Consider the following 14,538-nt stretch of genomic DNA (forward strand, 5'->3'; position numbering starts at 1 on the left):
GGCCCATCGAGTCTGCACCGGCTCCTGGAAAGAGCACCCTACCCAAGATTAACACCTCCACCCTATCCTCATAACCCAGTAACCCCACCCAACACTAAGGGCGATTTTGGACACTAATGGCAATTTATCATGGCCAATCCACCTAACCTGCACATCTTTGGACCGTGGGAGGAAACCGGAGCACCCGGAGGAAACCCACGCACACACGGGGAGGATGTGCAGACTCCGCACAGACAGTGACTCAAGCCGGAATCGAACCTGGGACCCTGGAGCTGTGAAGCGATTGTGCTAGCCACAATGCTACCGTGGGGAGGACCAGATGGGATTTGTTAAGGGTAGGCAGTTGGCGACCAATGTAAGAAGGTTGTTAAATGTGATTATGATGCCCCCAGAAGGTAGGGACGTGGAGGTAGTGGTCGCAATGGATGCAGAGAAGGCATTTGATCGGGTGGAATGGGAATATCTGTGGGAGGTACTGGGGTGGTTTAGATTTGGGTGGGGCTTCATTGACTGGGTCAGGCTGCTGTATCAGCCTCCTGTTGCGAGCGTACGGACGAACAGGTCAACACGGACTATTTCAGGCTGCATCCGGAGACAGGATAGGGATGTCTCCTCTCCCCACTGCTGTTTGCGTTGGTCATAGAGCCGCTGGCAATTGCGCTGAGAGTCTCAAGGGGCTGGAAGGAGTTTGGTCCGGGGGGGAATGGAACACAGAGTCTCGCTTTACGCAGACGACCTGCTCCTGTATGTATTGGACCTATTAGAGGGGATGGAATAAATTATGAGAATTCTCGGGGAATTTGGCCGGTTTTCGGGGTATAAACTAAATATGGGGAAAAGTGAGATGTTTGTGGTCCAGGCGAGGGGGCAGGAGAGGCGATTGGGGAGCTGCCATTTAGGCTGGTAGGGGGCAGCTTTCGATACCTTGGCATTCAGGTGGTGTGGGAATGGGAACAGCTACACAAGTTAAATTTGGCCCGACTTGTGGACCAAATGAAGGACGATTTTCGGAGTTGGTCACGCTCCCCGTGGTCACTAGCTGGGAGAGTGGAGACACTGAAAATGACGGTCCTCGCGAGATTCCCGTTAGTGTTTCAGTGTCTCCCCATCTTTATTCAATGGTCCTTTAAACGGGTCACTAAGGTAATCACTGGCTTTGTATGGTGTTAAGTAATGGGTTAAGAGACATTGTAATTAGTTGTCTCATTTATGTTAAGTGTTCAATGATTGTCTCTTAGAACTTAGAACTTAGAACAGTACAGCACAGAACAGGCCCTTCGGCCCTCGATGTTGTGCTGAGCAATGATCACCCTACTCAAGCCAACGTATCCACCCTATACCAGTAACCCAACAACCCCCCCATTAACCTTATTTTTTAGGACACTAAGGGCAATTTTGCATGGCCAATCCACCTAACCCACACATCTTTGGACTGTGGGAGGAAACCGGAGCACCCGGAGGAAACCCACGCACACACGGGGAGGACGTGCAGACTCCGCACAGACAGTGACCCAGCCAGGAATCGAACCTGGCACCCTGGAGCTGTGAAGCATTTATGCTAACCACCATGCTACCGTGCTGCCCCTATTTAAAAAAAAAAGAAAATTTCTCATTTATGTTAAGTGTTCAATGATTGACACTGATATGTAAAGGGGCTTCAGGTGGACTCTGGAGCTTGTGATGATCTGTAGAGTTCTGTGCAGAGTGAGTTTGAACCATTAAAGGTGTGTTGGTGAAAAAGGAGCTGAACTCTTGCCTCTTCATACCACAGCATCTAGTACATGTTAACAATGGTAGCAGAGGATGGGTGCTGTGTAAATGTGAAGGCTTGAAAGATACAATTTTTCCAGATCAAACCAAGGAGTGAAAAAAAAAGGGAAACATGGCTGAACCCAGGACAAAGATGGCTGGTTATAATTATCCTCCCCTATTTTCTGAAAGGAAATCATATGACCAATGGAGAAGTGCAGTAGTTATGTGGACTAAAGTGACTGCTTTAGGAAAGAGAAAACAAGGTATGGCATTGGCTCTTTCTTTACCATATGGCAGTAAAATCTGAAACAAAGTGCTTTCTGAGCTGGAGTTGGAAGAGTTAGACTCAGAAGAAGGTCTGGCGACTTTATTACTTTATATGGACAAGATTTATAAGAAAGATGACTTGTTAAGTGCGTATGAAGCATGGTCGGATTTTGATAAGTTCCGGTAAATGGAGGATTTATCTATGGAAGACTATATAATGGAATTTGGCAGACTATATAAAAAGCTGCAGAAACACAGGCTGGAATTTCCACAATCTGTGTTGGCCTTTAAATTACTTGACTGTGCTAGAGTGAGCAACATGGATAGGCTCCTGGTTTTGACAGGAGTTCAGTTTAAGATAGCGATACCTTATTCGAACAGATGACAGCAGCTTTAAAAAAGATTTTGGGGAAACATTCAATTCCAATGGCTCTGATGACCCAAATAGGTCAGCCTGCTATAAGGCAGAATATGGAAGATACAGTACTAACAGGATGGCGAAATCGTATGGCTACGAACACGCCTCAAGACTATAAAAGAAGACCGAGACAAGGAAATTATGAAGACAGAAACCCAGTTAGAACCTACAATAGGAGGATGAACCCCAGAAATGCACGGGGCATGATAAATCGATATTTTCGATGTGACTCTCAATACCATTATGCTTTCAACTGTCCAACTCGTTATGATAGAGTATTTGAAGCGACACATGACGCGGAAGAGTCAGAAGAGGAAAAAGATAGTGACCAGAAAGAAGGCATTGTCCTATTAACTAGCTGTTTTACGCCGGTAATGAGGGTGTTGGTTGCAGAATCTTTTAACTCTGCCGTATTGGTCAGTGGCTGCACATCTACTGTGTGTGTGATTGACTGGTTAAAATGTTATCTGGACTCATTAGAAGCTGAAAATCGTAACAAGGTTAAGGAATTTAAAAGTTCCACAAGTTTCAGGTTTGGGGATGATAATACTCTGAAGTCACTGAAAAGAGTGGTGATCCCTTGCAATATTGCTGGAGTGAATAATTTTATTAGCACGGATGTTTGCTTCTGAGCAGACCGTCGATGAAGAAAGCACACATGAAGCTGGATATGGAACAGGATGAGGCAACAGTTTTTGGAAAGACGGTGGACTTACAATTTACACAGTCAGGACATTATTGTATTCCATTATTGACAAATAATGTTTCAAGTAGAGTGGTTAAGGATGTATTAATGACAGTTGATAATGCGACTTTAGCTGGTAAAAAGCTTATTTTAGTAAAACTGCAAAGGCAATTTGCACATCCGTCTCCTCGGAGGCTGAAAAATTTATTAAAGGATGCAGGGGTAAGGGATGATGACTATTCTAAGCTGATAGAACAGGTTAGTGATCGCTGTGAAGTTTGCAGGAAGTACAGAAGGACATCAGCACAACCGATAGTAACCCTACCTTTGGCCAGGGATTTTAATGACATTGTGGCCATGGAACTTAAGATCTGGGATAAAGCAAATAATTTATTTATTTTGCATTTTGTAGATTTAGCTACCAGATTTCGTCAATCAACGATTGTACGAAGTAAAGAAAAGAGAGTAATTTTGGACAAAATTGTGGAAAAATGGATCGGGACAGGAATGGGTCCACCAGCAAAATTCTTTACGGACAATGGGGGAGAATTTGCTAATGATGAGTTTAGGGACATGTGTGAAAACATGAATATCAGAGTTATGAACACGGCTGCCGAAAGCCCATTTAGTAATGGTGTCTGCGAAATAAATCATGCTGTTATCGATGACATGCTTTGGAAAATTTTGGGAGATCGACCAAACTGCACGCTAAATTCAGCTTTAGCATGGGCGGTACATGCAAAGAATTCATTGCAGATGGTTGGGGGCTATAGTCCTTATCAATTAGTGTTTGGTAGAAATTCTAAAATTCCCTCCATTTTGGATGACCAGCCTCCAGCTTGGGAAGGGACTACAATTAGCTCAGGTTTTGCTGAACATTTAAACGTGTTACATAGCAGTAGAAAAGCTTTTTTGGAAGCAGAAGTCTCTGAAAGAATTCGCAGAGCTTTAAGACATAATGTACGGCCATCAGATGCCGTTTTTCAACAAGGAGAAATGGTATACTATAAGAGAGACAATTCTAATGAATGGAAAGGCCCAGGGAAGATCATAGGCATAGATGGCAAAACATTTATTTTGCAACATGGTAATCAAACTGTTAGGGTACATTCATCAAGGATAATGGGTACCGATTACAAATTTTCAAATTTAGACAGAGCAGACAGACAAGACGAGGAACCAGAGTCATCTGGTACGCATGTGTTACAGAACTATGAGGACCAGTTAACTGATATAGACAGGGTTTCTGTAGAGGAACACAACATTTCTGATAAATTAGATCAGGCCATTTTTCCGAAAGGGCAACTGCCAAAGGTTGGTACAAAAGTGACATACTTGCCTGAAGGGTCTAGTCAATGGAAGGATGCAACTGTTATTAGTAGAGCAGGGAAGGCCACTGGAAAGTATAAACATTGGTTGAATGTACAGCATTCAGGGGAGGAAGTTAAGACAATGGATTGGGAAAACGAAGTTCAAAAATGGAGGGCACAGAAACGCAGTGCCAGTTCAGATAGTGCATCGGATAGTGAACAGGTTCACAGGAAAAGGTCGAGAACTATTGAAAGGACATCCCGCTACAGAAGAGAAAGATCAAGCGGTAGCAGTACAGAACGAGATACCAGGCAGGAAAGGGGACGTAGTTTATCAAGATCTCGGAACAGGAGTAAAACTACGAATACTAATAGAAGTAGAAGCCCACATGCACGTGAGATTTTGGTGGCTTCAAATAAATTAGATGAAAAAGTTATCAAAGATGCTAAACAGCAAGAATTGTATAGTTGGAGTGAATTTGGGGTATACACGGAAGCACCGGATAGGGGACAAAAAGCTCTATCCCACAGATGGATTTGTACAGAAAAGGTTCTTCCAGATGGAACTTATAAGGCAAAGGCCAGGCTTGTGGCAAGGGGATTTGAAGAAAACTTAGACGATCAGGACTTAAGGGTAAATTCACCTACAGCAGGAAAGGTTATTTTAAAGATCTTCTTGGCTCTATTAGCCACAAAGGCATGGGACTGCAAATCTATAGATATAAAAGCTGCCTTTTTGCAGGGGCATCAGCTACAGAGAGACATTTTTCTCCGTCCTCCTAAAGAAGCAGCTAACACAGAAGGGGTACTCTGGAAGTTGAACAAATGTGTACATGGATTAAATGATGCATCTAGAGTGCGGTACTTTTCGGTAAGGTCAGTCTTGTTAAAGTTAGGCTGTTGCCAGTTGAAAGCAGATCCTGCAATGTTTTACTGGCCCTATAAAGGAAATCTTGCTGGCATCTTCATAATGCATGTCGATGATTTTTTGTGGGGTGGGACTAGTGATTTTGAAGCTATTGTAATCTCTGGTTTGAGGAAAGAATTCAGGGTTGGAAGTTAGGCGTCCAGTGCTTTTAAATACATTGGTTTGGAAATCGGACAGACTCAGTTAGGGGCAACTTTACGTCAGCGATCTTACTTGGAAAGCATCAGTCCAATAGCAATTAGTCGTGGCCGGGTTTCAAAAAAAGACGCAATGGTTTCGAAGATAGAAAAAGAGCAACTGCAAAGTTTAATTGGGCAACTGAACTGGTTAGGAAGACAGACTAGACCGGACGTGAGTTTTGATGCTTTAGAGTTGAGTACAAAGGTAAATGATCCCAAAGTGGAAGACATAATAAGAGCAAATAAAGTGTTGGCCAAACTAAAAATGCAGGAGTGTGTTTTGAAGTTCCCTGTTTTAGGTGATCCTAGGCATTTGAAACTCATAGTTTATAGTGATGCGTCCTATGCAAATTTATGTGATGGAGTTTCAAGCGCAGGAGGTTTTATAATTTTTCTTTTGGGGAACAATTGTAAATAGTGCCCTCTTGGGTGGGAAACAAAGAAAATAAGGAGAGTGGTCAAAAGCACTTTGGCTGCTGAGACATTAAGCTTAGTGGAAGCGGTGGATATGGCCTTTTATATAAGTCAGATATTGACAGAAATTTTGGGATTAGAGGATTTAGGTAATATACCTATTGACTGTCACATTGACAATAAATCTCTGTGGGAAAATGTGCACTCTACAAAAAGTGTCAATGAAAAGAGGTTACGGATAGACATCGCAAGTTTAGGGCAGATGTTGGACAGAGGGGAAATAACAAAAATTAAATGGGTTGACAGTAGCTATCAACTGTCAGACTGTTTCACAAAAAGAGGGGCTAGTTCACAGAAACTTTTAGATATCGTGAATGAAGGGCGCCTGTTTCTGTGAATGGTTTTTTTTCTTCTACTTAAAAAAAAGGGGGAAATCAGGTGTGTGTTTTAGTTTCTTGAAATTTTGTTTTTACCTAATTGGTTTTTTTTCTCCAAGGAAGGGGAGACTGTTAAGTAATGGGTTAAGAGACATTGCAATTAGTTGTCTCATTTATGTTAAGTGATCAATGATTGTCTCATTTATGTTAAGTGTTCAATGATTGACACTGATATGTAAAGGGGCTTCAGGTGGACTCTGGAGCTTGTGATGATCTGTAGAGTTCTGTGCAGAGTGAGTTTGAACCATTAAAAGTGTGTTGGTGAAAAAGGAGCTGAACTCTTGCCCCTTCATACCACAGCATCTAGTACATGTTAACATATGGGCGGGTAAGATCCCGCGAGTAAAAAAGGGGATGCTGGAGCGGAGCCGGGGGGTGGGGGGGGGGGGGGGGGGGGGCGGTGCGGGCATTGCCGAACTTTAGTAATTGTTTATCGCCGGCGAATGTAGCCATGATCAGGAAGTGGGTGGTGGGGGGAGGGTCGGTATGGGAGAGTGTGGAGGCGGCATCATGCAAGGACACCAGTTTGTGGGAGTTGGTAATGGCGCCTTTGCCGTTCCTGCCGGCACAGTACTCCACCAGCCCCATGGTGGTGGCGGACCTGAAGGTCTGGGGGCAATGGAGGAGGCATGTGAGAGTGGAGGGAGCATCTGTGTGGTCTCCAATCTGTAATAATCACCGGTTTCCCCCGGGAAGGCTGGATGGAGGGTTCCGGAGATGGCAGAGAGCAGGGATTGAGAGGATGGAGGATATGTTTATAGAGGGGAGGAGCTTTCCTAGCCTGAGGCTGCTGGATGAGAAATTTGGATTGGCGAGGGGAAATTAATTTAGGTACCTACAGGTGTGGGACTTCCTACGCAGGCAGGTCTCAACCTTCCCGCTCCTACCACCAAGGGGGATACAGGACAGGGTAGTTTCCAGAATGTGGGTGGGAGAAGGGAGGGTTCCTGACATTTACAAGGAACTAATGGGGTCAGAGGAGACACAGACTGAGGAGCTGAAGCGCAAGTGGGAAGAGGAGTTGGGAGGAGAGATAGAGGATGGTCTCTGAGCGGACACGTTGAGTAGAGTCAACAAGTCCACAACATGTGCTAGGCTCAGCCTGATACAATTCACGGTCATTCACCGGGCCCACATGACAATGGCCCGGATGAGCAGGTTCTTTGGGGGAGAAGATAGGTGCGCAAGGTATGGGGGAGGGTCAGCAAACCATGTCCACATGTTCTGGGCATGCCCAAAGCTTAGGGGATCCTGGCAGGGGTTTGCGGATGTCATGTGCAAAGTGTTGAAGACAAGGGTGGCATCGAGTCCAGAGGTGGCGATTTTCGGAGTGTCGGAAGATCCGGGAATCCAGGAGGAGAAAGAGGCAGACGTTCTGGCCTTTGCTTCCCTGGTAGCCCGGAGACGGTTACTATTAGCTTGGAGGGACTTAAAGCCCCCAAAGACGGAGACGTGGCTATCGGACATGGCTAGCTTTCTCTGCTGGGAGAAAATCAAGTTCGCCTTGAGAGGGTCACTGTTAGGGTTCGCCCAAAGGTGGCAACTGTTCGTCAACTTCTTTGAGGATTAACCGTCAGCAGAAGGGGGGGAGGGGGGCAGTGGTTGGGGGTTAGCTTAGTTTAGAGTAGGGGGTTAGTAAAGGTGGGGCCTGTAACGGATGAAGACGGCTTTTACACTATGTTTATATTTTCATGTACATTATTTATTTTGTTGTTGTGAAACCATAAATACCTCAATAAAATGTTTTTAAAAAAATAAATAAAAATAGGCTTCTGCGAACACTGGGGTGGAATTTTCAACTGATGGTCCGTGACAGAATGATGGAAACCGCTGGTATTCCCAGTCAGTTCTGTCGAGCCTCTTAGCTGAGCCATGGCATTAGCATCCTGCTTTCAGATTCCCTGACCTATCAGGAGGGTGGACTGGACGGTGTGCTGGATCGCTTTAGGGAAGGATTTCTAATGAAAGGAATTGCAGTGGCTCCAATGGATATTTGAGGCTGCACCAGCCTCAGGGATGAAGTGGGGCCTACAGACTGTTCCCTCGGTTTCTCCCTCTCACTCTCACTCGCTGCAGGATCTGAGGGGAGGGGGCCTTTTGTAAGGAAGAGAACAACTTCTCCAACCACACAGGCATGCATGCAAGTGGCCAATGAAGTTAGCAGTAGAAAATGTGGTCCCTCCTGTAACAGGGTATTCCCGTGCTCAAGGCTCTCGAGCAGCACGGTAGCATTGTGGATAGCACAATTGCTTCACAGCTCCAGGGTCCCAGGTTCGATTCCAGCTTGGGTCACTGTCTGTGTGGAGTCTGCACATCCTCCCCGTGTCTGTGTGGGTTTCCTCCGACAGCTCCGGTTTCCTCCCACAGTCCAAAGACTAGGGTTAGATGGATTGGCTGTGGTAAATTGCACATAGTGTCCAAAATTGCCCTTAGTGTTGGGTGGGGTTACTGGGTTATGGGGATAGGGTGGAGGTGTGGACCTTGGGTAGGATGCTCTTTCCAAGAGCTGGTGCAGACTCGATGGGCCGAATGGCCTCCTTCTGCACTTTAAATTCTATGAATGTGGGAAAGGTGAGTGGGAGAATATTTTCAGATGACAAATACTATATTCTCACTTGCTCAGCATTCTCCTGCACATCACTCGGCAAATACACCTTGCCGCTTCACTCGTTCCTCTCTCTCCAGGTTTCCCCCTTCCACCCGTCATCTGAACAACGAACACTTACAATCACCGTCAGCCTCTCTCGACCCATGCTTAACAAATACCCTTCACAAATATTCTCCTTCCCTCCTGTCCACACAAGCCGTTACAAACACCCGTTCCTCTCCACTTTCTCGCCTTGCAGGAGAAGAGAGCACGCAAACTCAGGAGAGGTGGAAATCCAGGAGAGAGGGCTGTGGGGTAGTAGCTTCCCAGCGACCTTGATGGTCAGTGGCAATGCATGTCCATCTGCTACACTCGGAAAGAGTTCTACTTCCACGAGACTGCAGATGTCAGCAATGACCCAGGCCTGAGCCTCTTGAGGTACTGGTGCTCAGACATGTCGAGAGAGCTTATCCTCTGCCTATAGACACTGTGTTGGGGGATCTCTCCTCCTTGTAGTTAGGATCTCTGACGGTCCATCTTCTCTGCTGTGTGGTCAAGGAGAAGGTACAAACTGGATTTGCTTAAGCTGTTCTCATGATGCAGTGAAGGCTGGCAACAAGGAAAGGCAGCTGAAGGGGAGTAAAGACAACTGAGTTCCAAGACAGTCACCTGTCCAGCAGTGAAAGCACTCATTGAAGAGGAAGGTCTTGAGCAGCAGCCTCTCACCTGGCCATGGCTGGAGCTCTTCAGTTTCATTGATCAAAGTCTTCTCAGCCCGTCAGTTTTACTGAAGAAGCTTGTCCTGCTCTGCACTCGCCACACTGACTCTTTTATCCAACCACTTCCCTCCCTTGCTGGCAATCTCCTACCATGACCTCGCTCCTGCCGTCACTTACCTTTCGTCAGGGATCCACACAGTTGGTGAAGGCCCACGTGTTTCACTGACAGCAACCAGCGTTCCTGCGGCACGGCCTAGAATGGAGAGCTTCTGGTTTCTGATTGGCCAGCCAACTCTCTGGGCCCCACTGGAGAAGTCCTGCAAATAAATATTCCCAGCGGAGCCTGAAGCGGCAGCGATAAAATTCCTGCTGCAAATTAGGGACTGCCAGATATCAAGTCAGAAGGGGTTGGCTCGCATTTTGGTGGCAGATGTCGGGCCCTCTGCTGCCCTCAGTAAATCCACCTTGGGTTTTGAATCAGCAAGAATTTACCTTCGCAGGTGAAAAAGCAATACTTGCATTTATGTAGCGCCTTCATGATGTCCTGAAGCACTTAGCAGCGAATGAAGAACTTTCAGAAGTGCAACCCCTGGTACTTTAAAGAAAATGTGACAGCCAATTTAGGCACAGCAAGCTCCCACAAACAACAGTGTGACAACGACCAGGTAATCTCTTTTCATAATATTGAATCGAGGGATGCATAATTGTGGTAGTCACCACTGTTGTATTGTATTTACTGCATATGAGGTGTATTACGGTAAGGCCCCTGTACTACAGGTACAGGGGTAGATCCCTGCCTGCTGGCAACGCCCAGTAGGCGGAGTATAAATATGTGTGCTGACCGAGCTGCAGCCATTTCGGCAGCAGGTGTGGGAGGCGACACATCTCTGTGTCGATTACACTCCACTCTCGTCTCGTCGCAATTGATAGTGCATCAATAATGTTCAGGACATTTGGGATAAATCCTCTGCTCTTCCTCAATGCGGGAATATTCTACGACCACCTGAGAGAACAGACGATTCCCCAACAACATCTCATCTGGATTCCAGCACCTTCGCCTGTCACCCACAGTCCATGAATGAACATAGAACATCCAGTGCAGAAGGAGGCCATTCGGCCCATCGAGTCTGCACCGATGGAACCCTCACTTCCACCCTATCCCCATAACCCAATAACCCCTCCTAACCCTTTTGGTCACTAAGGGCAATTTTTCATGGCCAATCCACCTAACCTGCACATCTTTGGACTGTGGGAGGAAACCGGAGCACCCGGAGGAAACCCACGCTGACACGGGGGGAACGTGCAGACTCCGCACAGACAGTGACCCAGCGGGGAATCGAACCTAGGGCTTTGAAGCCACAGTACTGACCACTTGTGCTACCGTGCTGCCCATAAATGACTCCAAACACATGCAGTTTGTTGAGATAACAGTGATTCTCTCTTCCCAGCAGGGTGATACACATGAAGGGAGCACAGACTGGCGACATCTCGCCCTAACTTCAACCTCACAGCATCACATCACCCTTAATATGAATGATACTGTCAGCTGACCACATGGTTGGAGTAACCAACAGCCCAGCCATGTGACAACCACCAAGTCACATCCAAGCAGCAGCTTGAATCAGGTGCAAGGGTGTAGTGATCACAATACCAGACTAGGAATCCTGAGGGCTTGCGTTAATAATCCAGAGGATTCGCACTCACGTCCCACCATGGATTGTTTGTTTTGGCAAGTTCATGTCACTTAACCAGAAGAATTGTCATTTCAAAAAGAAATGAGATAGATCAACATCAGGTGTTGCTGATCTGGATAATGAGGCCCTATAATTATGCAATAATCCTAATTGATGGTTTAATTAATTGCAGCAATTAATTGATGTGCATTAAATTACATAGCTGCCACTAGTTGTACAATTAGTAGTAATGCCTGTTTTTCTGCCAGGGGCAAGCAGTGTTGTCACAAGCAGGCAAAAATGAGAATGGAAAACTGATGTTTGAAATCATTCTGCTAGCATTAACAAAACTGCAATTCAGACAAAGTTTCTTCTGGAAGTGAAGTAAAATGGAAATAAAGGGACAAGATTAACATTCTTATCAGCACCAAAGCAATGGTACTTTTGGAGCTGATTGGCAAAGCATATGGAAAATCAGGAGAGATCTTTAGCAGCGTTCGAGGTGGATGATCAATGAAAACCCCATCACCGTCTGGGCTGAACCTTACAAGACCCTCCCCCACTTCCCCGGACCCACGCTCCCCCCGCAACAACACCCTGACCTCTCCCCTACTGCTGCAGAACACCTGCAGAAATTCCACTTGTTTCTTGTTAATTAAACTCCAGCTCACTAATCCTCAGTTTTTCAGGTAGGTGCGTGAGGTGGTAAAAAGGCCGAGGTCCTCTCTCTCGGGTCTCCTGGGACTGAGGGGATGGGCATCACAGTGCGCAGCAGTGACATGAAGACCCAGATGGAGTACCTCACCTCCTCCTCCTCTCAAGTCAGTAAAAAAAAATGTTACATGTATCTTTTGGGTAACAGCTGCCGGCTGTCCCTTTAGGTTTTGTTGTGGTCGGATTTACCAAATAGATCTGGAGCAGGCATTAGCCACACTCCCTGTTTCACCTAATGTTTGTTTTTGGTTGATACCCAGGAGATTGTAACCAATATGGTGCACGCACACTCCCAATGCAGACTGTGCATGCTACTGCCACTTACAATTGCCGTGCACTTGAAATTCGAGGCTCAATGGTCCATTCCTAATGCAAACTTAGCAATACAAACAAGTCTTTCCCACTTTTCAATGACAATGAACAAAGTACCTGCAGAGTTAGGACAGGACCCAGCCCTGAGGCCTATAGTGCGATACCGGGAAGGGGATATTCTCATACCATCTCACGCTTGATTTTGCAGCGAGTGTCACTCTGAAGTTGCGTTAAACGTGGTTTAAATCCTGAGCACTTCAGTTGATTTAATGTTCATTTCAAGATTTGGAATGGTGGGTGATCCAGCCAGCCTTAAGCTCCAAACAGTTGTGACTGTACCTGTGGTCACATATCACGCAGGCGCAAGTCTTCTAGGAATCCTGCAGCTGGATGATGAAGACTGAAAGAAATATTGAAGTTGGGTTTCAAGAGGCGAAACTAGAACCAGGGCCGGGATTCTCCCCTACCCGGCGGGACGGGGGGTCCCGGCGGGTCGGAGTGGCATGAACCACTCCGGCGTCAGGCCTCCCCAAAGGTGCGGAATTCTCCGTACCTTTAGGGGCCAAGCCCTCACGTTGAGGGGCTAGGCCCGCGCCGGAGTGGTTGCCGCTCCGTCGACCGGCGTGATTGGCCTTTGGCGCCAGGCCAGCTGGGGCCGAAAGGCCTTCGCCGGCCGGCGGAAGTCGGAGCATGCGCCGGTGCATCAGCGCCTGCTGACTTCATACCGGCGCATGCGCAGGGAAGGGGGTCTCTTCCGCACCCGCCATGGTGAAGGCCAGGGATCCGGGTTCGATTCCCGGCTTGGTCACTGTCCGGGGGGTCGGAGAATCGCCCGGCGCCGGCATCAATCCCGCCCCCGCCGTGGCCCGAATTCTCCGCCACCCGGGAATCGGCGGGTGCGGGAATTGCTCCGCGCCGGTCGGCGGGCCCCCCGCGGCGATTCTCCGGCCCGCGATGGGCCGAAGTCCCGCCGCTGACATGCCACTCCCGCCGGCGGGAATCAAAACACCTCTGGTGCCGGCGGGATTGGCGGCGCGGGCGGGCTCCGGGGTCCTTGGGGGGGGGGGGCGCGCGGGGCGCGCGGGGCAATCTGACCCCGGGGGGTGCCCCCATGGTAGCCGATCGGCGGGCGGGCCTGTGCCGTGGGGCACTCTTTTTCCAGCCAGCGGAAGTCGGCGCATGCGCCGGTATGATGTCAGCAGCCGCTGACGCACAGGTGCATGCGCCGACTTCCGCCGGAACCCCCGCCCCACCGGGTAGGGGAGAATCCCGGCCCAGAACTAAAGGGTGTGGGTGGTGGTCGAGTGTCAGGGTGGTGTGATGTTATCCTGATCTCCTTCCATCCTGCTGGCAATAGTTGGGCTGTTTTAGCTCAGTGGGCTAAATAGCTGGCTTGTAATACAGAACAATGCCAGCAGCGCGGGTTCAATTCCAGTACCAGCCTCCCCGAACAGGCGCCGGAATGTGGCGACTGGGGGCTTTTCACAGTAACGTCATTGAAGCCTACTCGTGACAATAAGCTGTTATTATTATTAATGGCCAAAATCCCCTGAACAACCTGAGGCCCAGAAGAGTCACAAAAACTGATTCCTGGGCTAAATTGACTTTGGCAGTAATATCAGCAGCAAACGATCATTGCTAGAACATCCAGTTGGAAGAAATGCAATTAAATCTATTGGTCTGCGGAATAATAAACATAGTTAGGGCAGAGCACTGGACCGGATGCATAAGCTGGAGTAAATGTTCTCCAAGTGGTGATGATCCACACTTTTCCAGTTGGCTCTCAGAATTTCCTGCAATCTGACTCATGCACCAATCTAGATGCTGTGTTAACTGCATGAGGCACAGCAGTAAAACATGGCCTGGCAATCTATTGAAGGTTCCTTGATTCCCAATAACCAAGTGCAGAGGTGGCCCAATGCTCAATGGAAGTTTCCATCTATTTTGATGTTAGTTTGGTACATTGGTTTGCATTTATCTGTGTCTATATGGTCCTAGGTAGAGTCCATCTATCCATTGTGTCCTGTCCCAAGGACAGATCTTAACTCAAGTTGCATCTGTGAGATTCCTGGAATGCCGCAAAGGTTAGCACTTAGACCTCAGCTATTTATAATCTATCGCAATGCCTTAGCTGAGGAGATTG

This window comes from Scyliorhinus canicula, chromosome 10 (genome assembly GCF_902713615.1).
Source record: "Scyliorhinus canicula chromosome 10, sScyCan1.1, whole genome shotgun sequence".
Lineage (NCBI taxonomy): Eukaryota > Metazoa > Chordata > Chondrichthyes > Carcharhiniformes > Scyliorhinidae > Scyliorhinus > Scyliorhinus canicula.